This window comes from Pan paniscus, chromosome 9, assembly GCF_029289425.2.
Source record: "Pan paniscus chromosome 9, NHGRI_mPanPan1-v2.0_pri, whole genome shotgun sequence".
In the NCBI taxonomy this organism is placed as follows: Eukaryota; Metazoa; Chordata; class Mammalia; order Primates; family Hominidae; genus Pan; species Pan paniscus.
Window position 1 is genome coordinate 62,750,998 of NC_073258.2, and position 24,845 is coordinate 62,775,842.

A 24,845-nucleotide genomic window follows, 5' to 3' on the forward strand; every position below is an offset into this window, starting at 1 on the left:
TGGTGAGACCCCATATCTACAAAGAAAAAAAAATTAGCCCAGTGTAGTGTTGCGCCCCTGGGGTCCCAGCTACTCGGGAGGCTGCGACAGGAGGATGGCTTAAACCCAGTAGTTTGAGGCTGCAGTGAGCCATGATTGCACCACTGCCCTCCAACCCGGGCAACAGAGTGAGCCCGGTCTCAAAAAAAAAAGAGCAAATAGGGCACCCCTCACCCTCCCACAACAGACGGGCACACAGACAGGTTCCCTGCTGAGGAATCTCCCCACTCCAGATCCCTCCACCCATCAATCTGAAAGTCCAGAGAGGGAGAGCAGAATTCCTCATCACCACCACTCAACAGGTCTTTACTAAGCATCTAAAGTTTTTCAGAGTTGACAGAGAGGACATCTGAGAGATGCCCCAGGCTGCCCCTTGCAAGTGTCAGGTGATGAAGGCAAGGCCTCTAGAGGAGAAGGAACTGACCCAGGGAGCTAAAGGCCCCGGAGCCAGCACCCTGGGGAGCTGGTGAGAGAACCTGGAGTAAGAATCACTCTGGTTGAGACTCCCAGCCCTTTGCTAACCACTGTGGGATTCATGAGGAGACCCAGTGCTTGCTCCCATCTGAGGGCTTATAGCCTGTTTCTTACAAGAATACGAAGCCCAGTCTCATCCTCTCCTCACGGGCATTAGGCGGTCCTTGTTCCAGGATGTCAGAGCCGGACAGCTCCTCAGACACACAAGAGAAACGCCATGAGATATAGTTGTGCAAACTGCGGCTCTGGGGCATTGGGAATCTTGGGTAGTTTTTAAATTCCTGCCTGCAGCATTGACACAGAAAAAGCTTTGAAGACACCCCTTCTCTGGGCCTCAGTCACTTTGTTTAGGGGACACAGAGTCATAGGAAAGAGGAAAGAATACAGATTTATGTGGCGCTGCCATCATTGCTGTGTTTACCCTGGGCAGACACCTCTGGGCCTCAGTTTCCTCGTCTCTACAATGGGAATAATAACACCTATTTCCTTTGACTATTGTTAAGTTTAAGCATGGTGAAAAAATCAAATCACTTAAAATGATACTTGGGGGACTGGGCGCGGTGGCTCACGCCTGTAATCCCAGCACTTTGGGAGGCCGAGGCGGGCAGTTCACAAGGCCAGGAGTTCGAGACTAGCCTGACCAACATGGTGAAACTCCATCTCTACTAAAAAAAAAAATACAAAAATTAGCCGGGCGTGGTGGCATGCGCCTGTAATCCCAGCTACTCAGGAGGCTGAGGCAGGAGAATCGCTTGAACCCGGGAGGTGGAGGTTGCAGTGAGCTGAGATTGTGCCACTGCACTCCAGCCTGGGTGACAGAATGAGACTCCGTCTCAAAAAAAAGAAAAAAGGAAAAAAAAGATACTTGGAACATATAATTTATTCCTTATACTCTTTGAATGCCTTTATTATTATTGTTGTTGCTATTTGTTTACCCTTAACAGAGACGACACATACTCCCCATTCCCATGTGTTGCCTGTCAGGAAAGTTCTTCCAGATGTCTAACCATGAACCATTCTGCTGCATTAGAAGGCTAATCTCTCCTGCTGGAATATCGATGAGAGCCGAGCCAACTGTGAGCTTCTAGGAGCTGCTGGGCTCCTTGACCCTGCCAGCCTGAGCGCCAGAATCCAATCCCAATTCTCTTCTGAGTACTCACGGAGAACTGGGTAGAGGCAGTAAATGGAGCCTGCAGGAGTGAGCAGGTCCTCTGAGGAAAAAGATCAGAGGCTGTGAATCACCCCTGCCCTGCCCTTGGGTCTTGTCTCTCATTGGGGAGGGCCTGAGCCTCTGGGCGTTCAGCTTCTCCCCTTCCAGCCGCTACAGGAGGGGGGCCCAAAGAGGCCCCCTCATTCTGTTTCGTTGCTGGTCCCCTGTCCTGGGTTCCATGACGTGGCAGGAAATGCGGGCAGCACCTGATTCCCCAAGGACTGCCCTGCTGTGTGCTGCAGACCCTTCAGGCCTGTTTCCGATCTGGCACCATTCTCAGGGCCAGGAGTCCTGGGTCGGCTTCAGGGAGGGACATTCTGTCCCTCAGGAGCAGATGCTGGGCCTGCACTCTCCCAAACAGGGCCCCTGAGGCTGCCTGGCTCTGTTGCTAGGCCACGGCTAGGAGGCAGGGCTCCTGAGTTCCCCTCTGGCCTCTACCTGGCATGGTCTTCATTGTTGCTGTCTCCCCACAGTCCTTTCCCCCTACCCCCACCCCCTTGGCTATGGGCTGAATTATTAATAAAAATGCTGAGGAAGCTGTTTGTGCAGCTCACGTGACAGAACAAACACACCTCTCTCCTTGCCATCATCCATGTGGCAAGAGACTCAGGCTGAGCATTTGCCTGATTCAGGAGGGACAGGCTTAGACCAGCTGGAAGTTGGCTGTGCAGGGCAACAGCAAAGCCCACTGGTGGTGACCGGCCAGGAGTGAGGACTTGTTCTGTCATCCTGTACCTGCTCCTACCCCCTAGACTTCCCCTTCCTCCTCTGCAGAGGACAAGAGTCTGGAGAAGATAAAAGTATAAAGTTAACAGATATCTCCACCCCAGAAAGGACATGAGAGCAAACTACTAGGAGGCAGCTGCAGCCATCTCTATACCCACCTCATCACCATCAATACTTGCTGATCTATTGCCTCCTCTCGCCAGACCCAGTAACTACCAGATCTCAGAGGCCCACCCAGAGTCTATGCTTGTCACACTTCTGCCGGGTTCTGCTTTGGGGCCCTGGTGCTAAAAGACAGGGTTTGGACCCCAGCATCAAGGGAAGAATCTGAGACTCGAACTCGGGTCCTACCTCTGCCTGTTTCTCTAACTGTTTGGCTTTGGCTGGTTACTTGACATCTCTGGGCCTCAGTTTTCTCATCTGTAAAATAAGGCTAAGAATTGCTCCACACAAAGATGTGAGAATACCCTGGGGAGATGGCAAGGGCTGGCTGTCTTTCCTGGTTCCATAGGGGTAACCCCAGGCACCAAAGACCCTGCTGCAAGCTGACTTTCCATAGCTATAGGCCCCCAAGGGTCTCTCAGGCCATGTTACAGGGCCAGAAACCATATTCCCACCCCACCCTCACCCTATCTGTCCTCCCACACCCCTTCACCCTGTAACCTCTTCATCCAGATTCTGGCTCTCAGTCTCTCTCTTCTCCATGGTCACCCTGACACTCCCCAAGTGTTTGGCTCAGCCCCTCAAATCCCTCACCACCCTTAAAAGATTAAAGTTGGTATTCCTTCTTCTGCCTTGGGACAGCCCCAGGCTTGGGCAGAAGTTTGGCCTTGGGCCTCTGCTCTGAGACATTCCCTACCCCTTGGGCAGCTCTGGGACCCCTGAGACTGACTGAGGGCCATGGGGGCTACTGAGATCCCCTTCCTGGGATGCACTGTGGAAACACCTCAGTTTGCTGATTACTAGGTGAGTGACCCGGGGTCAGCCCCTCAGTCCTTCTGAGCCTCATTTTACCAGTCTGTACCATAGGATGTTGTTTTTTAATCTTGACTGGGTCTTGGACCCCTGTGAAAATCTAATGAAGTCAGTGGACCTCTCCTCCCTAGAAAAGTGCATATACAAACACAGACACAACATTTTGCCCATAATTGGGTGTGTGTTTGGGGTGGGGGTCCTTCGGGTTCCAGATGAAAAGCCCCTGGCCCAGAAGCCTGCAAGACTGCTTCCAGCTGTCAGTCTGAACCCAGTTCTCTGCCCTCCCCATCCTCTCCGCAGTGACTTTTGGGTGTGGGGGAAGAGGGGACAGTTAGGGAGGTGGGTTGCTGGTCTATCCACACCTTTTCTCCCTCCTGCCTCAGTGGGCCCCTCCCCCAGCATTTCCTGTGGCTGGTGCCAGTTTGTCTGCAGCTCAGACCAGCATTTCAATCCCTCTTGGAACCCACTGAACTGGCTTCACCTGCCTTTCAAGGTATTTAAAGGTTCTTTGACCAAATGCTTTTTGATCCTCTGCTGATGGGAACCAAGCAGAAGCTCTTTCGCCAACTGTCCCCCCTCCCCCCACATGATTAGTCTCTAAGAGCTCTTTTGATATTGCAGAAACCTTCTGTGGTTTGTTCAAAGCCCTGGGCCTTGCAGCCACCTCCCCCGGGGACCCAGGCCAGTCAGCTCTAGCCTCCACCGCCCATACCCAGGGGTGGCCTAGTTAATGGGGGCCTCCCAGCGCTGAACGACTCTGGCCTGAGTTGGAACCCCAGACCCGAGCCCAGCTGGTAGAGGGGTCAAGCCCCGCTCCTCTCAGGGAGCCCAGGCCGAGTCTGGTAGTGTGGGGTGGGGGACCTGTTCCCCAGCCTTCAGCGGGCCGTGACTCTTCTTCCCGCCCAGCTGAGGCTGCACAGACAGGCATGCAGGCCCACGATGATAGCAATTGACCTGTTTCCAGGTCTGAGGCTGAGGCTGAGAAGGGGAAACTGAGGCTCTGAGAAGTCCAGGGTTCAGGCCTTGGTGTGTGAGGGGGCAGGAGCCAGAATCCACCAACCCAAGACCTGCTCCAGCAGCCCCACCCCAGCCAGCACCACTCGCCGCCCGCGCTCCTGGTCCTCCAGGGCCGCGCAGAAGGCGCGCCTGGGCTGAGTCCCAGCTGCAGAATTCCTGGGGGGCGGGGGACGAGGCGTCTCCGCTCTTAATAGCTGAGCGCCGGCAAACGCCCGGCCTGGGCTCGAGGCCTGCCCCTCCAGCGACGGGCGCCCCCAGCATTGAAGTCTTTCTCTGCAACTTGGACGGACCCACCCAGAGTGCCCCGAGTATCCGGCCCGGGGCAGAGATGCGCGTGCGCGGAGGGGGTGCCGCGGAGCCCGCGTGAGCAGACAAATTACCGCGGACCTGAGAGGACCCGTCCACGCCGGCCCGGAGGGAGGAGGGGGACGGTACACAGATGGGGGGCGGGGGACATGACTCTCTGAGGGATCCCCAACCCCAGGATTGAGGCCCCACCCTCTGCCCTAGCTGGAGTTGAAGACCTCAGTGGGGGTGGGGCCTATCCCTCGCAGGTGGAAGGGTGATCTGCACCGGGAGAGCTGTGACTGTCCCGGTTCCGCGATCCCTGGCTCTGGGCTCAGGAGGATGACGGGAGGGGCCCCAGCATTCCGAGAGCTGGGCGAGTTCAGGTGGCCAGGCCCTCTCCCTCACCAAGGCCTCTGGGGGAGCTGCTGGGCTCCTTGGTTCTGCCACCCTGAGCGCCAGAATCCAATCCTGCTCTATAATAATCATCAGAGCAGCCGGCAGCACTTACTGAGCTCTGAGGGACTGCCAGGCCCGGGTGCCAAGTGCATAACACGCATTATCCCGCTTAATAGTCACAGAAGTCCCGTTGTGATCCCCTTAGGAAGGTGAGAGGGCTGAGGCGAGGGGCGTGGCTTGTCAGGGGCGTGGCTTGCCTGGGGCGTGGCCTGCCAGAGGACGGGCAGCCGGCAGGGTGGAGGGACAGGTGGGAGTCACGCCAGCTCCAACCAGGTCTAGAACCCAAACCTTCAACCCCTGAGCTTTCCTGCCTTCGAGTCCTCGGAGCTCTCCTGGAGGCTGAGCAGGCAACAGAGCCTGCTCCTCAGCTGGATGTGGCCCGTGGGAGGTGAGGGGGCGCAGAGGCCAGGCGCCCTGGAAGGGAGGAAGAATGAGGGACCCCCAGCTCCGTGGCTGCTTCATTTCCTGCTCTCTTCCTGCTCCCACCCCTCCCAACGGTGGGCGTCCCCCAAGGCTCCGTCCTCTCTTCCCTCTTTCTCACCCACTCTCTTCGTGACCTCATCCACGCCCACGGCCTCAGCTTTTGCTTCATCCCCATTCCCAGCACTGTCTCTGGGGCCCTGACCTCCCTCCCAAGCTCCGCAGCTGTGTACTTAGTGAAGCCTCTCCACCAGGTGGAGGAAACATCACCTCCCTGGGGTCACCCCACAGCTGCTAAGACCCCATCACTCTCTCAAGCTCCACATCGGTTCCCCAAATCCTCCCACTGCTCTTCCCCCACACCTAATTACTGTCCATATCCTTCAGACCCTTTTCTCTTCCCAGCCTCTCACACCCTGTTCTCAGACTCCTGAGCCACCTCCCTAAGTCAGACACTCAAGCCGATCAGCCTCCGCCTCACCTGGCTCCTGCCCAGTCGCTTGCCTCCCCCAGTCTTTTCCATCCAGTGCCCTCCCTCCCCGTGGTTTTCTTTTCTCTTTTCTTTCTTTTCTTTTTTTTTTTTTTTGAGACAGAGTCTTGCTCTGTCACTCAGGCTGGAGTGCAGTGGCAGGATCTCAGCTCACTGCAACCTCCATCTCCCAGGCTCAAGACATTCTCGTGCCTCAGCCTCCTGAGTAGCTGGGATTACAGGCGCCTGCCATCATGCCTGGCTAATTTTTGTGTTTTTAGTAGATACAGGGTTTCGCCATCTTGGCCAGGCTGGTCTAGAGCCCAAATGATCCGCCCATCTTGGGCCTCCCAAAGTGTTGGGATTACAGGCATGAACCACCTCGCCTGGCCTCCCTGTGGTTTTCTGAGACACAAGATCCAATTGCTCTGCTGGCTTCTCAGCCCCCGGGCCTTCGATGGCTCCCCATGCCTGCAGAAGGAGCAGGTTAGCCTGAGATGGAGTCTGCCCCAGGATGACTTTTGACTTCCTCGTCTTGCCCAGTGCCCTGCCTTCAGCTAAAAACTGAGTTTCTCCCTATGGGTTTCCACCTTTCAAAGCCCATCTTCACTGTCACTTTGTCCAGGGAGCCATCCCTGATTCTCCCAGGTGAGTTTGAATGCTCCTCTTCTGTAGCCCCATGGCACTTCTCAGCATTTCGGTGATGGAGTTGTCTACGCTGATAGCATTTATACAGCTCATCAATCCTGCTTTCTGTCCACCTCCTCCACCCCTGCAATGGACTGGGAGCTCTTTCAGGGCAAGGATCGCCCGTTTACTATCCACCTTTATCTTCCTCCTCTCAGGTTTTTTATTGATCCATTCAGCAAACATTAATGACGTAGCTGCTATGTGCTAGGCACTGCATATACAGAATCCTGCTCTTTCTCTGGGTAATTGTCATACAGTGCGACAAGTGCATTAACAGGTGGATTCAGGGAAACATGGCCCTGGGCAAGGATTTCTCCAGGCTCCCGAACGCCAGGCCCTGGCCTGAGCACCATGCGGGCGTGCAAGCTTAAACAAGACCAAGCCCTGCCCTCCAGGATGGTAGCTGTATAAAAACAATAGGATGTGTACAAAGGCAGGTCTGAACACAGTGCTTTGGGACCACAGAAAGCAGAGCAATGACCTTGGCCCTGGGGAAATCCTGAAGCTTCCCAAATGCCCAGCACCTTGCACCAAGCAGTAGCCTCGTAAATCTTTGCTGAATTAAATTGGTTACAGGAAGAAAGGGGACATAATAGAGACTGAAAAAGAAAATTAAGGTTATTGGGGCCAGGTGGCGGGGGATGACAGAGCATTTTCACATCTGCATGAAGTCGCTTTGTCACCCATCCCAGAGGGATGTCTTGTGGACAAATGAGATCATGGACGTGCAGTGCTCTGAACACCTGGGAAGAAAATAACTGTACAAATATCGGGGCTATTATTAGTCCATCCCCATCAGACCAGATAAGTCCTCTCCTTGTGGCCTCAGTTCCCTCATGGTAATATCAGCTGTGCCCTGTGGCAATTTGCTTCTCTCTCTGGGCCTCAGTTTCCCCATCTGCAACATGAGGACATACCATGAGATGATTTTGAGGGTCTCTGGCTCCTCCAGGGAGATGCTCCAGGACAGCTGTGTCTGACTAGGGGATGCCTTTGGTCCTCTCTTGACTGCCACACCCTGGGCTGAATTGGGGAGTCCTCATAATGTCACAAAGGCCACTCCCTGTCCTGTTTGTCTTTCTGGTCAAACAAGGCCATGCAGAACATGAGGCAAGTGTGGGCTTCTCGGCCGGAAGTTCCTCTCTAATTTCTGGGGAACAGCCTTAAGGCCTGTTTTCTGAAAAAGACCTCTGTGTGAGCCCCTTCCCTCCACTCCAGGTCTGAGGTCTGGATTCCCCTGGGGAAGGCCCATCCCTCTCCAAATCCCCATTGACCTCTTCCTTTATGGCCAGAAGTGTTGGGGTGCAAGATGCTTCAGTGAAAGGGGATGGAAGCTGTAGTGAGAGAGAAGCTTCTCACACAGGACTCTGATGCATGCTCCCCCGTGACCTGTCCTTAGCTGAGGCACCACCACAACCCTGACCCTGAAAGCAGAGACCTTGGCCATGTCCCTACTTTCCCTCTTTTCCTTACCTGGCACATTTCACTGGTGGTGAGTCCTGGTCTTTTTCCTTCTTGGCTCCAGTCCTTTCCAGCCTCCCCTGCCCCTCATTCATGGCCCTAGCCCCGGTCCTCCCAACTTGCATCGACCTCCTCCTTGGGTCTCCTCCTCTGCCTCCAGCCTGGCTCCCTTCCCGCCCACTGTCCTAAGGGCAGCAAAGCGCAAGTGTGACGAGGTTTCTCTCCAGCTCAAAGCCCTTCCATGGATCCTTAACTGCTCTTAGGAAAAAGCTCAGATTCCCTGTCTGGCAGGCAGGGCCCTTCCTGACCTAACCAGAGAGGCAAAGTCATCTTTGAGAGAGTTCTGAGGCTGAGAAAAAGCTCACTAAGGGATAGGGGCGTGGGGAGCATTTCAGGGACAGGGAAATGTGATTTCAAAGGTGGGGAGATATGATGGAACCTCCCATCTGGGAAAAATCAGAAAGCAGATATGGCAGGAGGCTGGAGTGAGTGTCCAGGGTGTATCAGGCACACCTAGTGTGTTCCAGGCTCTGTTCTCATGCTGAAGATGCAGCAGTGACCAAAACAAACATCCCTGCCCTCAGGAGCTGGCATTTAGCAGAGGAAGGTAGCAATCAGCAATGAGCAAAAGAAGGAAATGTTATAGTGTGTTAGAAGGTGATGAGTGTTGTGGAAAAAGAAAAGGTGGAGAGAAGTGAGGGTTATCTGGGGGTGGATTGCAATGTTGAGACAGGGTGGTGAGGACAGGCTTCACTGAGAAGGTGGCATCTGAGCAAAGACTTGAGGGAGGAGAGGGATTTAGCCCTGCAGTTGTCTGGATAACAGTGTACCAGGGAGAGGGAACAGCCAGTGCAAAGGCTGTAGGGTGGGATAATGCCTGGTTTGTTGGAGGAAAGCAAGGGGGCTTGTGGGGCTGAAGCAGAGGGAGGATGGAGGTGGTCAGGAGAGTGTCGGGGGAGAGGCGAGGACAGGTCACTGTGAAAACTTAGGGAGATGGGAAGCAACTGGAGTGTTTTTTGTAAGAGGAAGGACATGAGCTGGTTTATATTGTAAAAAGATCACTCTGGGTGTGTGTGTGTGTGTGTGTGTGTGTGTGTAGGGAGTGGGGATAGCTGCAGGGAGACCAGTCAGGGGACTGCTGCACTAATCCGGGCAAGACGTGATGGTGGTTGGAATCAGGGTAGATGCTGTGGGGGTGGTTGGGAGGGCTTGGATTCTGGATCTATTTTGAAGGCAGAACCAACTGGATTTCTTGATGGATTGGACGTGGGTTGTTTCAAAAAGGGAGGAGCCAAGATCATCGCGTCCAAGGCTCTGGCCTGAGCCATGGAAGGCTTGGATTGCCATTGGCTGAAATGGGGTTTGTGTTGGAGCAGCGCCCTTTCTCAATCAGTTTTTCACCATCACCCACCCTCAGGAGCCTTTTAAGACGTTTTTCTCTAATCACTTCTCCCTGTGGCGGATTTTTTTTTTTTTTTTTTTGATGGAGTCTTGCTCTGTAGCCCAGTCTGGAGTGCAGTGGCGTGATATGGGCTACGGGCTCACTGCAATCTCCACCTCCTTGTTTCAAGCGATTCTCCTGCCTCAGCCTCCTGAGTAGCTGGGATTACAGGTGCACACCACCATGCCTGGCTAATTTTTGTATTTTTAGTAGAGACGGGGTTTCATTGTGTGGCCCAGGCTGGTTTTGAACTCCTGACTTCAGGTGATCCACCCACCTCAGCCTCCCAAAGTGCTAGGATTACAGGCGTGAGCCACCACGCCCGGCCCACAATGGAATTTTACCACCATAGCTATAATGTATACATGTTCATATACTTTGGCCCTTTGGAAAATTACAAACCATTGTAATATCAATATTTTTCTGTCCCCCCAAGAACCAATTTTTGCCCACTGGGGAAGGTGGCATCCTGTGGAGAAGGCATGTGTTGGAGCGAGTTTTGTAAGGGAGAACAGGCGCTCAGCTTGGCACATGTTGGACCTGAGCTATCTAGTGCAGGGAGGGGACGCTGAGTGGACAGTGGAACATGTGAGGTCCAGGCTAGAGGTATGGATGTGAAAGTCATTGGTGTATATATGCTGTTGCCATGAGACTGGGTGAGCTCACCAGAGGAATGAGGAATGAGATCAGGACCAAAGTCTGGGCTTGGGGCACCCCATGTTGGGCTGTCTGGAAGAAGAGAAAAAAACAGCAAAGGAGACAGAGAGGGAAAGGTGAGAGAGGTAACAGAAAACCAAGTGAGTACAGCAGGTGGCCTAGAAGCCCAGTGGAAAGAGTGTTTCAGGGAAGAGGGAGGGCTACACTGCCAAATGTCATGGGGTCGGGGGCAAGCGGCAGAAAGACTGAGAACCCACAGCTGAGTTTCGCCATGGGGAGGCCCCTGGAGATCTTGATAGGAGCATTTTATTTAGTTATTTATTTTTGAGATGGGGTCTCACTCTGTCACCCAGGCTGGAGGGCAGTGGTATGGTCCTAGCTCACTGCAGTCTTAACGTCCTGGGCTTGAGCTATCCTCCCACCTCCCACCTTAGCCTCCTGAGTAGCTGAGGTTTCAGATGTGTGCCGCCAAGCCTGGCTAAATTTTAATTTTTTTTTTTTTTTTGAGACAGAGTCTCGCTCTGTCACCCAGGCTGGAGTGCAATGGTGTGATCTGGGCTCACTGCAACCTCCGCCTCCCAGGTTCAAGCAATTCTCCTGCCTCAGCCTCCCGAGTAACTGGGCCTACAGGCATGTGCCACCATACCCAGCTAATTTTTTGTATTTTTAGTAGAGACGGGGTTTCACAGTGTTAGCCAGGATGGTCTTGATCTGCTGACCTCATGATCCGCCCGCCTCAGCCTCCCAAAGTGCTGGGATTACAGACGTGAGCCACCGCGCCCAGCCTTAACAATTTTTTTTGTAGAGACAGGGTCTCGCTGTGTTGCCCAGGCTGGTCTCGGACTCCAGGCTTCCAATCCTCCTGCCTCGGCCTCCCAAATCGTTGGGCTTACAGGTATCAGCCAACATGCCTGGCCCATAGGAGTATTTTTGATAGAGTGGTGGGGATGAAAGCCAGATTGGAGTGGGTTTAAGAGAGAACAGGAGGAGAAGAACTGATGATAGTGGATAGAGACAACTCTGGGAGGAATTTTGTTGCAAAGGGGAACAAGGAATTAGGTGGCAGCCGCAGGGGAAGCAGGATCAAGAGCAGGTATGTGTAAGATGGAAGGAAAAACAGCCACTGACAGGAATGGTCCGGTGAAGAGGGACGGGATGACTTGCTGATCAGAGGGACTGGGCTCTGGTGCCCGCCTGGGGTGGTGGGTGAGGGCAGGCGTGGGCAGTCATCTCTCCTAGGACTCGGGGAGACAATGTGTGGGTGCAGAGGCTGGTGGGGGCGGATGTGTCCGTGTAAATCTGGAAGTACTTCTGAGAGACTGGATTGTCTTCAGGGAGTGAGAAACAAGGTCAACAGCTGACAGTGAGGACGGGGGAGGGTGGGGTGGGGTTTGAGGAGAGGAGATCGTGAGAAAGCATGAATCGCCCACGAGCAAGGGAGGGTGAACAGACTCAGTGGTAAGTGTGAAGAATCACCAGCCGTGAGCCTTTCTGCCCCACTCGGGCTGGGGTCAGCTGCCCACCTCCGGGCTCCCGGGGCTCCCTGACCCCACTGAGGTTTAAGCCTTTACTGCTGTAGGAAAGGGTTACCAGCAAGCCCCGTGCAGTCAGGCAGCCAGCATTTGAATTCTCCTCCCGTGCTCACTGGCTGTGTAACCTGGGCAAAGTTTTTGTTTGTTTTCGTTAATTGTCCGCATGCCTCAGTCTTCTCATCTGTAAAGTAGGGGCGGAAGTAGGAGGAAGCACTCTGTGTTATTGCTATCCTCTACTCTGTTGTTGCTAGTTTGTACTGAGGAGGGCTCAGTGAATGCAGAATGAAGGGTGAATGAGGGGAGGGGAGTTTGCTTTGGGCCCCCACATGCCAAGGAGTGGGCAGAGGAGGGCAGGTGTCACCGCTCTGCCCCCGCGCGCGGACGACTCCGACTCTCTAACCCCAGGGCTCAGCTCCCATCACGTGAACTGGGATCCCTGAGGAAGCTCTCAGGTGGGCGGCCACCAGCTGAGAACAGACCTCCCAGTGCAGCCCAGGACAGTCCCTAGTGCAGCCCAAGGCCAGGACCACACTGGCCACTCCCTCCCCAGAGCCCACTAGTGTAGGGAGGAAGACAGGGATAGGTTGGCCCTCTTCCCCAACCCCACCCTCAGGACATCCTCCTCAGCCTGGCCCTTCCTGTTTTTCCTCCCTGGCCCCTGGAGGCCATTTCCTCCAAGGAGTCAGGGAAAGGTGTTGCTTTGTTTTCTCCTGAGCCCAGAGCTTTCTGGACTCATGAACCTCGGGATCTGGGCCTTTGAAACCCCCTGGAAAATAGACTTGCTGTCTAGCGCCTCCCCAGAGGCCCTGATGCCAGGAGTGGGGTGGGGCTCTGCTGAGGGTGTGGTCAGCGTGTGTGTGTGTGTGTGTGTAGGGGACAAGAGCATTCATGGGGACAAATGTGGCTTGGCTGGCAACAAACCACAGCAAGACCACAGGTTGGGAGCTGGCAGCCCTGGGAGGGGGCTCACAGTCCTGCAGGGAACCTGCTCTGTCATGCCCAGCCAGGGCCTCTTGCTCCTAAAACTTTACCCTCCACCCTACAACCCGGAGGTAGCAATAAAGCCTCCCTCACAATAAAGAGCCACAAGGAGCAGGAGCTAATGGGCAGAGCGGGCACTGGAGACTGTTATGAGAGCTTCAAGGTTCCTCACCATTCCTCGGTGCCTGCTGGGGAGGGAACCACTAAGTGCCACGTAGTGTGAGGCTGGGCTGGTGGTGGGGGCAGATGAAGTGCTCAGCAAGTCTCCAGCCTTGCCCTTCATCCCCTTAATGAACCAGCCAGCAACCACCAGAAGCTTTGTTCTCAGGCCCCAGTGGAGGTTGGTGCCTGCACTGACGCCTGGCTGCCCTGATCACTCCTGTGTCCTATAAGCTGACTGGCTAATAGAGCACAGGATCCCAGGAGCCTGGCAGAGCCTGGCCACTGCCCCGTCCCCACCCCTTTTCTCATCTGGGATGCCCAGCCCTGCCCCTCAGCCCCTCCCTCTGGGCATCCCAGAAGAGAAAATTTAAGTATCTCAGGTAGGGCCATGGCACAGGGTCCAGGAGCAGTCTTCAAGCTGGGAGACTTAAGTCATCACTTAGCAATGCCCTTCTTGTGCCGTGGGGGAAACCAAACAGAAAGGGCAGGGGACTTGTCTAAGGCTGCACAGCCATTCTTTCTAACATGGCTGGTGGCCTCCCTCTGCAACAGGCAGACTCTGGCTTCTCTTCAGGGGCCAGTGGAATAAAAGAGGTCATCCCCTTTCTGCCCCTGCTACTGATGTCAAGCCAGAGCAGCATAGTATAGCGTGATAATGACTGTTCCATTTTGTTGAGGACCTACTATGTGCTGAGCAGTGTTCTAGATGCTAAGAAGACAGTGGTGAATGAGACAGAGTCTGTCCCCTTGGAGCTAATGTTGTTGCATTAAATTCTTGTAGCACCCTATGTAGTAAGTGCTGCCATCTCCATTTTACAGGTGGAGAAACTGAGGCTCAGATAAATGACTAAGAAGTAAAGTGAGGTCCCATAGCCAGTGAATGGCAGAGCAGGGATTTGAACCCAGGTATGTCAGACCCATCCATAGCCTGGCCTCCTAACCACTGTGATACACCAGAAAGAGCCCTGGTCTGGGAGCCTGAGACATGCATGGGTCACTCACTGGGGTGACCTTTGGCATGCCCTTCCTCTCCTTGGCCTGAGTTCTCTCATGAGTAGGTGATCCAGGCGGTTCCTTCCAGCATTTCTGCAATTCTGGAAATTGAAAGACCTGGAAATCTGGCTCCCCGGAAGATCCAGGCAAGAATGTCTCTTCTCCCTGTGAGTGCATCCAAGTTGGTGGGACAGGAGCCCAGCGTGTAGGGGAGGAATAAAAGCTGTGGTCAGGCTTGGACCGTGACCTCCATGGCAGCCTGGCCTGGCTTTGTCACGGTCCTCTAAGTTATCCTGCATTCCGTTCCCACCACTGGGACTGGATACAGAAGGCCCTGTTCTAGTCCTGCCTCGGCCTCCTCTAACTTGCTGTGTGATTGGGGAAGTCTTGGCCCCTCTCTGGACCTCAGTTTGCACCTTTGCTGGATAAGACCATTCCTGATGTCCCCCTGGCTCTCTGATCTAATCCCATAAGCTTGTTGAGCCCTTCACTGGGGCCCAGCCCTTTCCGGGCATTGAATTTGGCCTAGAGTGTCTGATGGTCAGGTACTCCACTCCCACTCCTCACCTCTGCCTCCCTATAAACCAGGAAGGGAAGAATGACTTGCTTCAAGCTGGTCCTGGGGTTCCCCTCCCACCCTCTGCCCCCCATTTCCCCATGCCTAGTCTCTGAGTCCTCAGCCCCACCATGAAGGCTGTTTTCTTTCCCCATTCCCCTCCAGCCAGTGAGGTGGAGGTGGGAGTAGGGGGAGAAAATATAGGGGAGCAGCCAGAGGATCACGACAGGTAGGGCTGGGGGTTGGCAAGGGCTCTGCAGAGACCACGCTCCCCTGGAAAGGCATTTCTCATCGTGGGCATGCCTGCCAGGTAGTGGGAGGACCATTTCTTTCTTTTCTTTTTTTATCATCATCCAACGTGGCTGGGAGTGAGGGGGCTGAGGGAGAAAGTCTCCTGAGATGGGAGAGAAGCCAGGGGTCTGCGGCTGGCCTGGGCTCAGATTGGTGGGCAATAGCATTCAGGGTCTCCCCCACTCCACTTCCCCCTGCAGACCCAGGCCCAATCCGGGCTGCACCCCTAGCTAGGCAGGGGAAGGGCTGGGCCTTCTCTTCTCTCCTCCAGGTCTCTCGTAAGAATGACATAGGAGCATAAGTGCCCCACCCCATTTGACAGATGAGGCTGAGGCTCAGAGCAGAGAAGTGATGGGCAAGTTAGGTGCATGTGGTAAGTGACCAGCCATCTGGGAGTTATCGGGCCTCTTCCGGCAGGAATAGGGGTCTGGGAAGCCCACCCAGTGGGAGAGAACTATCTGTCCTCCTTTCTTAGTGGGGTGGGAAAAAGGCAGTCAATAGAAGAAGAAAAGAGGCCAGCCTGACTCCTGCGAGTTCCCAGAATCTATGTGCTGTCTCCAGACTCCAGAACTCTGCCTGGGTGCTCCCACTTTCTGGAACTGCTTCCCCTATCTGGCTAACTCTTACTCATTCTTCAAGTTTCAGTTTAGATGTTGCCTCTTCCAGGAAGCCTTCCCTTATTTCCCCAGGGTTAGGTAGCACTGCTGTGTGCTCCCACTGCTCCCAGGGTTTCCCCCATTAGGGCATGAATCACCTGCTTTGTCGTATTTCTCCTCCTCAGACAGGGAGCTCTTTGAGGGTAAGGCTGTGCCTTGTCAGCCTCTAATATCTATCCCCAGACCCAGTGTGGAGTTGAATACAAAGCTGGCCCAAAGAGCTGTTTGTTGAATTGGTGAGTGACTGAATGGGCATCTATAGAGATCAACTATTTGTCAGTCCTGTGCAGGGGGGTCCAATGTAAAGGAGGCCCCCACCCCCCTGGAGTACCCACCTGTGCAATGGCCGAGGACGCTGTCTGGACAGAGCCTGGACAAGGCGAGGTGAGCTTAGAAAAGGGAAAGATAGCTTTGGAGTAGGGATACTGGGAAGCTCTGGGAAGAGGTCCAAGAGTCTTGGTATGACAAATTGTTTGGGGCAGGTTTAGGGCTGGGGGCTGGTTTAGTGACCTCAGAAGAGGCTGCTTTGTCCAGAGCCCAGGACTGTGCCTAGGAATGGACCAGTGAGGGGGCCGGCTGAACAGGGAAGCTGAGTCACGTTCTGGAGAGCCATTTCCAGGTGAAACCAGAAAGGGCAAGCGTCATGCTCAAGGCAACACAAGTGGGCCACAGCTCCCAGCCAGGGCTCTGTGCCACCCATGCCCCGCTTCTGCCCCCTGGCAGCGCCCTGGCTCTGAGTGAACAAGCTGCCCCAGTCCCTGGGGATGCACGCAAACCAGGGGGAGGTGACAATAAGGGCTTATCAAATGGCTTGTAGGAGGCAGCCACAAATTTCAGCGGCTGTGTAATGTGGGTCTAATGTTCACTTAGCAGAGCGACAGCCTGAAAAGTCGGTGCCCGCGCTCTGACCCTGCTGCGGCCGAGGCTGTTGAAGCCACAGAAAGCGAGTCACTCAGCAGACATCAAGCTCTGCGCTGGGGCTGGTGTAGGTGGGGTGTGGGGCTGGAAGAAGTCTGAGTTTCCAGACGCCAGACCATACTGGCGGCCCCAGCTGGCTGCTCCTGGGGGAGGAAAGGAAGCTACATTTTTGGTCTTGGAAAGGCCAAAAGCCTGGAGTCAGAGCTGCCCATCTACAGACGGGGAGGGGAGGAGGCGTAGCCCTGGGGAGCCCACCGCTGAGTGACTTGTTTCTTTCCTCACGAGCCTCTGCTGTTTCTCTGAGTGCCCTGGGATCCCTCCTCTGAGGGGCAGGAGGGGAGGGGTCCTGCCCTGAGCCAGCCCCCAACTGCCTACCCTGGAAATGAGTCCCCACCTGGGCCACATGGGGAGGGACTGAGCTCAGGGCTTTACTGAAGGTCAAAGCCTCTCCTTTCTGAAGTCCAAAGAGGCATCCTCACCTCTGAGCCCACCCACAGGGCCTGGGGGTCTGCCTCTGCCCCGTCTTCCTGTGCGACTCCAGGCAACTCCTCAGCCCTTTCTGGGCCTCAGTTTCCCCATCTGTTAAGTGGCTGGAAAGGTCTCCAAGCTCTTTTCCTTCTTCAGAATCTTGTGAATGATGCATAAGGCAGCTGCCCACACCCTCCCTGGCCCTGCTCTGCTTTTCTGTCCTGCGCGGCATGGGGTCTTTGTTTTGTTCATGGCAGTACCTGCAGCCCTGGAGCAGTCCCTGTTGCATAGTAGGTGCTCAGTAAATACTGGTGGTTTTTAAACTCCCAGAAGCCACCCCACCTCCTCGCTGCAGGTCCCTTCCTCTTGGAAGGGTTTCTGATTCATCCCCTTCTCATTCTCCAGGTTCTGTTTTGTCCCCTCCTAGGCTGGGCTGCATTACAGACTCCTGTGCACGTGTTGGTATGCAAATCTGGAAGCCTCCCCCCTGTTTCTATTCCACCTTCTCCTTTCCATCGTGGGTGCGTGGGAGCCATGTCTTCTTTTAGATCCCCCTGGCGCGGCTAGGATGAGTGCCAGGGCCTTGGTGGTACAGCCAGTGCTCCATAGAGCTGTTTACAGCCTGCCAGTGATTCACCCACAACAACTGAGAGAAGGCTCTGCCCAGGCGGGGCCGAGGCCCAGGGGAAGCAAGGGAGACCATGTCTTCAAAGCCCACTGGGATCTGGAAATAGGGGCCTGAAAGACCTCTCAGAATAGCTTTGGCCTAGGAGAACAGGGATTGGGATTTGGGGGTCCAAGCTGGGCCAGGATTGAGAGAATTTGTTCTGGCTCAAGCCTACTGATTCATTCATGTCCAAGCCTTTTTCAGCATCTCTCCCTGGGCACCTTGGGCTGAGAGCTGGGGGCTCTGCAATGAACCAACCTGGGTCTGGGGCTTCAGAAGCTTGTAGGGTGATGGAAAGGGGGCTGGGCATCATGAGCCACAATAGAGACAGCCACGGGTGACGTGCAGGTGCAGCCAAGGTTGTCATTCATTCAGTGGGCTGAGGCTTCATCGAGGAAGGGCTGTCCTAGCAGAAGAAACAGCACATGCCAGGACACAGAGGCCACGCCCAGCAGTGAGTGGTTGGATGCAAGGCCTGCCTTCCTGTTCTACATGGCTCTGGCCACCCCTCTGGTTTTTTTTTATCTGTAAAAGTGGAGGTGGTAGCCAGGCACGGTGGCTTATGCCAGTAATCCCAGCACTTTGGGAGGCCGAGGCGGGTGGATCACCTGAGGTCGGGAGGCCGAGGCGGGCAGATCACCTGAGGTCAGGAGTTTGAGACCAGCCTGGCCAACATGGCAAAACCCCGTCTCTACTAAAAATACAAAAATTAGCCGGGAGTGGTGGCACATGCCCCTGTAATCCCAGCTACTCGGGAGGCTGAGGCAGGAGAATCGCTTGAACCCAGGAGGTGGAGGTTGCAGTGAGTCAAGATCACTCCACTGGACTCTAACCTGGGCAACAGAGCGAGACTCTGTCTCGAAAAAAAAAAAAAAATGATGGAGGTGGTGTTGCTTGAGTAGGGGCTTAGAGGTTGTCCTAAAAGTTTCCCATGGGCCTCTCCAGCTCTGACACGGGGATTCTGTGGGAGTGAGAGGAGGCGAGCTGCTGACAGGGCAGGGATCTGGGTGACAGTGAAGTCCTGGTGGCTGGGCAGGGAGGACAAACAGAGCTGTCTGTTTAGGCAAGGAGGGGAGCTGGAAGGAGGACACTGCCAGCCAATTGGACTGTCTCTCCAGGCCCAGTGTTTGCCGATGGAATAAGGGAGTCAGGTGTGTCAACAGTGGGGAATGAGGTGGCTCTGCACTACACACACACGGGCTGTCCCTGGACTAGGCCATCAAGAGGGCCATGTAGGGCACTGGCTGGTGAGAGCCCATGGAGCCCAGTGCACTTGCCCATTGGGTGCTCAGATGGCTCAGCCCAGGCCACGTCTCTCTCCAGGCCTCTTCCCCTGTCTCTCTGGCTCAGCTTGAGGAAAGGGGCAGGGGCGTGACCCATCCCACTCTGGGAGGGGAGAGAGCCTCCCACCTGCTCCTGACCTCTCCAGGCTTGCTCCCCTGGGGACATCCCACCACATGAGTTCTAGTCTTGACTCTGCCACCAACTTGATGAGTGACCCTGGGAGTCCCTTCCCTCTTTCAACTTCAATTTCATTACCTGAAAATGAGAGGCTGGGAGAGAGGTTTATGAGCAATTTGCCAATGGGACCCCATCTTTGCTTCTACCAGAGCAGTTCCGATTTAAGCAGTTTGCCTGATGAGCCCTTTGAGCCCTGAGCAATTGCTGAGTGTCTACTGCATGCCAGGTGGGCACAGAGTCATGTGGGGCAGCCAGATTTTCCAGTCTCAGTGTGTTCCTTCTTTAGAAGGGGAGTCTTCCATCTCCAACTGTACACTGGGGCTACGTGTGGTTCTGCAGTTCTGTGAGGAGACCCAGAGTCATACGCACTGTGGTTCATACCCCAGAGCTGCCATTTGCTAACGGTGTGACCTTCTGTAACCCCTTTGTGCCTCAGGTCTCTCATCTGGGAAGTGGGATGATAGCGCCAACCTAGCTGGATTGCTGGACTGCCAGCACAATGCCTTCTAAGGGTTCAAGGTGGGTGCTCAGTAAGCTGCTCTCATGACTACCAAGGATCCTGATGGTCCTCCCAGTTCTAGGAAGGGGCAGCCATGCAGAACAAGTCTCAAAAGCCAGCAGGAGCAGGAGAGGAGGATTGAGAACCCCCAAATTGATAGGCAGCCTGGGGCTGGGTGGGGCAAAAGGTACTGGGAGGTGGTGCCTCTGCCCTTTCCCCTTCCACTGCACCCCGTCCACACTCCATAGAAGTCAGCAGTTCAAGTGTCCTGTAATGCACCCCACACCCCAACACACAACACACAGGAGCCCCAGGCCTCAGATGGGAAAAACACTGTCTGGCACTAGGTCTGGTTGGCTGGAGAAGTGGGGAGGGAGCCAGGCAGTCCTTCCATCATGCAGATGGAGAGACCTAGAGTCTCAGGCGTTGGGAAAATGAGTCATTTAACATCCATCAGGACCCAAGCCTCCTGAGCCCCCAGCCTGGACCCCTGCACCCCCTCTGGGGAGCAGAGTGAGACACAGAGCTCCCTAACACTAGACCAGGTGTCCCTTAGCTCCGCTCTTCTAGGAGGCTCCCTGAGCACACCCTCTGCGGAGCCTGACTCCCACAGGAGAAGCAGATGGTGCCAGAGTCTGCTGGGAACTGGCTGTCCTGGAGCCCAGCTGTTGCACAGATGTGAGGGGGGAGGGTGGAATGGGGGTTGCGAAGGCAGGAACCCTTGGCAGCTCATGCCTGAGTCACCCGTCAGCTCCGGGAGTGGTAATGAGCAGATTAGGGTTATTACAGCCGAATGGCTTGGAGCGCACTTGCTCACCCGAGTAACCGTCGGCGAAGGGCTGATCGCCCATGACTGCCACGGCCGTCACGCCAGGCCCGCCTCTCCCTTGCCCTCTCATTGACTGTGCCGCTGCCAAGGCAGCCTCTGTGGCCTTCACACGCCTCATTAGAGCTGCTGGGGCATGCCCACCAGCCCATGGCCCAGACATCACCCCACCCACTCCTCTTCCCAGGTGTGTCAAGGGGGACACAGGAGTCTGACCTGGGGCCTCGATAAGTGGGCACAGTGATCCCTGACTAGGGAAACAGGTGTATAGTTCCCCACCCACCTAGAATTGGGGCAAGGACAGGTGTGGCAGGGATCCAGCCTCCAGGGCCAGTCCTTGTCTGTCTGGTCACCTAGCAGGGGTCTAAAACCAGTGAGGTCCCTCTAGGTCTGGGCCAGGGACACGTCAATCTCCAGGGAGGGCGGCTCCTCCTTCCCCATTGGGCCCATGTTGTCCCCTCTGCTCCCTCTCAGAGCAGGAAACAGAAACAATCTGTCCCAGCAGCCCAGGGCTGGGAGGCAGGGCTGAGTGTCACAGGTAGTAATGATAATGAGTAGCAAATCGCAGAGACAGATGGACGCTTACTATGTCCTAACAGGCACTGAGTGCTGGACATGTGTCTATCCACTTTGTCTTAACAATAGCCCCATGCGTGAACAGATTGAGCATCCTGAACCCCCAAATCTGAAATCCAAAATGCTCCAAAATTCAAAACTTTTTGAGTACCCACGACTGATGCTAAAAGGAAATGCTCGTTGGAGCCTTTCGGATTTCAGATTTGGGATGCTCAACAGATAAGAATAATATAAATATTCCCCCAAAAATCTGAAATCCAAAACTTGTTTTCGTTTTTGTTTTTGTTTTTTCTCTGAGACGGAGTTTGCTGTTATTGCCTGGGCTGGAGTGCAATGGTGCGACCTCGGCTTACCGCAACCTCCACCTCCCGGATTCAAGCTCCAAGCAATTCTCCTGCCTCAGCCTCCCGAGTAGCTGGGCTTACAGGCATGCACCACCATGCCTGGCTAATTTTGTATTTTTAGTAGAGACGGGGTTTCTCCATGTTGGTCAGTCTGGTCTCGAACTCCTGACCTCAGGTGATCCACCTGCCTTGGCCTCCCAAAGTGCTGGGATTATAGGCATGAGCCACTGCACCTGGCCCGCTTTTTTGTTTTGTTTTGTTTTCTTTTCTTTTGAGACGGAGTCTCGCTCTGTCGCCCAGGCTGGAGTGCAGTGGTGTGATCTTGGCTCACTGCAAGCTCCGCCTCCTGGGTTCACGCCATACTCCTGCCTCAGCCTCCCGAGTAGCTGGTAGTACAGGCAGCTGCCACCATGCCTGGCTAATTTTTTGTATTTTTAGTGGAGGCGGGGTTTCACTGTGTTAGCTAGGATGGTCTAGATCTCCTGACCTTGTGATCTGCCTGCCTCAGCCTCCCAAAGTGCTGGGATTATAGGCATGAGCCACCACGCCCGGCCTGCTTGTTTTTTGAGATGGAGTCTGGCTTTGTTGGCCAGGCTGGAGTGGGCTCACTGCAACCTCTGCCTCCCGGGTTCAAGCGATTCTCCTGCCTCAGCCTCCCAAGGAGCTGGGATTACAGGCACCTGTAAACACGCCTGGCTAATTTTTGTATTTTTAGTAGAGACAGGGTTTCACCATGTTGGCCAAGCTGGTCTCAAACTCCTGACCTCAGGTGATCCACCCACCTTGGCCTCCCAAAGTGCTGGGATTACAGGCGTGAGCTACTGCGCCCAGCCTGTTTTCTTTTCTTTTCTTTTCTTTTTTTATTTTTTGAGACAGGGTATCGCTCTGTCACCCAGGCTGGAGTGCAGTGGTGCAATCATAACTCACTGCAGCCTCAGCCTTCTGGGCTCAAGTGATCCTCTTGCCTCAGCCTCCTGAGTAGCTGGGACTACAGTTGTGCACCACCACACCCAGCTAATTTTTTAATTTTTGTAGAAGTGGGCTCCCACCTCGGCCTCTCAAAGTGTTGGGCTGACAAGTGTGAGCCATGATGCCCGGCTCCAAGTATTTCTGATAAGAGATATTCAACCTGTATTGTCGTCATCATTGTCATATCCATTTTATAGATGAGATTACTTAGTCCCAGATAGGTTAAGTAACTGGCCCAAGGTCACAGCGCTGGTAAGCAACTGGGCTTCAATCCAACCATCCTGACTCCAGAAGCCTCTTTGAACTACCACCTTCTGCACCTGCCCCAGGGCTTCTTCGCCTGAGCCGGTGCCTTGCTGCCGCCCTGCTCATCTCTTCTGGGAAGATGCCTCTCATCTTGCCAGTCCTCAAGCCAGAAGCCTCCGGTGCTGCCCTAGGGCTCCCTGAATAGGCATCCCTCCTGGTGTTCAAACCACATCCTTCCTGGCTAACCTTCCATTCCCCAGGGTAGCCCTCCACACTTTGGAGCCTCAGCTCACCTCTCACTCTCACACTTCAGTTTCACACTTCCCTTCTGAATGGTCCCACCTCTGTGCTTTTGCTTAAGCTGTGCACACTTCCCAGAGTGCTCTTTCCCCTATGTCTGCCTGTGCTCCAATACCCTATGCCTGAGCTGACCCATGACATACAAGCACCTACAGAGGCCTGGGGGAAGGAGGCAGTGGTATGTGTGTCAGTGTGGGGAGTCAGTGAAGAGGTTTGGGGCTTTAGGGTCAGTTATGTGACTTCAGGGCAAGTCCCCATCTCCCTGAACCCCAGTTTCTGCAAAATGAAGATATCCATCCCAGCTTCTCCCAAGGTTTATAATGGTAATCTGTGAGGTTCTGGCACACGATGAATCCATAACTACCCGTTGTGACAAGTTCCCCACTTGTGAAGTCAAATGAAGACCCCCTGGTGTTGACAGTGCAGGAAAACCTGTGCCCGAGCACCTTGTCCCTAGGGAGAACCCTACCTTCAGTGCCTCTCTGAACAACAGGGCCAGGAAGGGGTCACTGTATAGCAGTTGGTCCCTAGTGACCAGTCCTGGCAGAGGGCCTTTATCCCACTTCCAGTAGCCCAGCACCAACCATCCCCAGCTCTGGGAGGCGGTGGGCAGCACCCTCCTTCCTCCACATTGTTGCCACCTCAGAGAGTCAGAATCCAGGGAGACAGTCTCCTGGCAGCGGAGCTCCTGCTGCCCGCCATGGGTGTCTGTGATGCTGCCGTGCCCACTGGGGGCTGCAGGCACTCCAGCATCAGGATGGACTAAATCTTGGGAGTAGGAAGGGGACTCCAGCCAGGGGCACTGGAGACAGGGCCAGCCTGAGTGCCTGCTTCTCCCAGGGGCAGGTGCCAGCATGGTGCACCCCTCAAGGAGTGTGGCAGGTAAGATTGAGGTCCTGGCTGCCCCAGGCTCCTGTGCCATCGAGAGGGAAAGCACCTGGAACAGGTATACAGTAGATGCTTAGTGATGAGGAGAATCTTCACTTGGTGGAATTCTGAACACTTTGGGTATCAGCAGAGTCAGAATTCCCAGGGGAGGAGGCAGGCATTTGATAACGGATGTCTGGAGGATATAGCATGTTCAACCTTCCCCTCTCCATGAGAGGAATTGGTGACCTCAACCCCAGCACCCTCCTCTGCCCATTCACGCCCACCCACTCCCACCTCTCTGCCAGCCTCAGTTGGATGTGGAGCAGAATGTAATGAGGACTTACCTGTCCACAAGGACTTCACAACTATTCCAAGGCGATGGATGGGCAGGTGCTAACGCAGCCCCTCAGTGTCCCCCTTCCCTTGCTTTTGGGGTGGGCTTGGGGCCCCCGGGGGGTCCTAACTCACTGAAGATACCAGGGCCCAGCTTCTGAGTATTCCTAGAGGCCATTTCTACCCCTAGAAACTTTACATGGAGCCAAAAGCCCATTTGAAGCTCAGTCTGGGCCAGGAGAGGCTAATCATAAAATGGATATTTTTTAAGTGTACAGAAATAAGAATTTATTTTTGAAGACATGATTTACATTTTGAATGGCTAATGCACTCACATGATTCAAAATTCAAAATTCAAAATTCCAAAAGGACCGACAGTGCAAAGTCGCTCCTCCTTTGGTCCCCACCACCCAGTTCCCCTCTGCAGAGGGAACCTTGTTGCCAGTTCTTGTGTGTTCTTCCAGAGATCTTCTATGTATAAACCGTCATCCTCCTAGGAATTCTCATTTGTTATCCTTTTAAAATGCACACACATCCTGCTCTGTACCTGGCTTTCTTCCCTTAAAAACACATCTTGATTATTGTTCTATGTCACTTGCAAAACAGGTTCCTCATTCTTATTTTGTGGCTGCAGATGACTTCATTGTATGGAAGGACTGCACATTATTTAACTGATCCCTTATTTTTTGTTTTTTGTTTTTTGAAATAGAGTCTCGCTCTGTCACCCAGGCTGGAGTGCAATGGCACAATCTCAGCTCACTGCAACCTCCGCCTCCCGGGTTCAAGTGATTCTCCTGCCTCAGCCTCCTGAGTAGCTGGGATTACAGGCATGCACCACCACGCCCGGCTAATTTTTGTATTTTTCATAGAGACG

The 24,845-nt window shown here is 54.4% G+C and overlaps 1 long non-coding RNA gene across 1 annotated transcript; it reads left to right on the forward strand.

Moving 5' to 3' along the window:
• The first annotated feature begins 4,510 nt into the window (after positions 1-4,510).
• Positions 4,511-24,467, forward strand: LOC130540595 (uncharacterized). The gene is made up of 4 exons (XR_008954589.2): positions 4,511-5,573; positions 13,818-13,904; positions 19,445-19,527; positions 22,420-24,467. It is a non-coding gene; the product is annotated as an uncharacterized LOC130540595 (long non-coding RNA).
• The last annotated feature ends 378 nt before the right edge of the window (positions 24,468-24,845 follow it).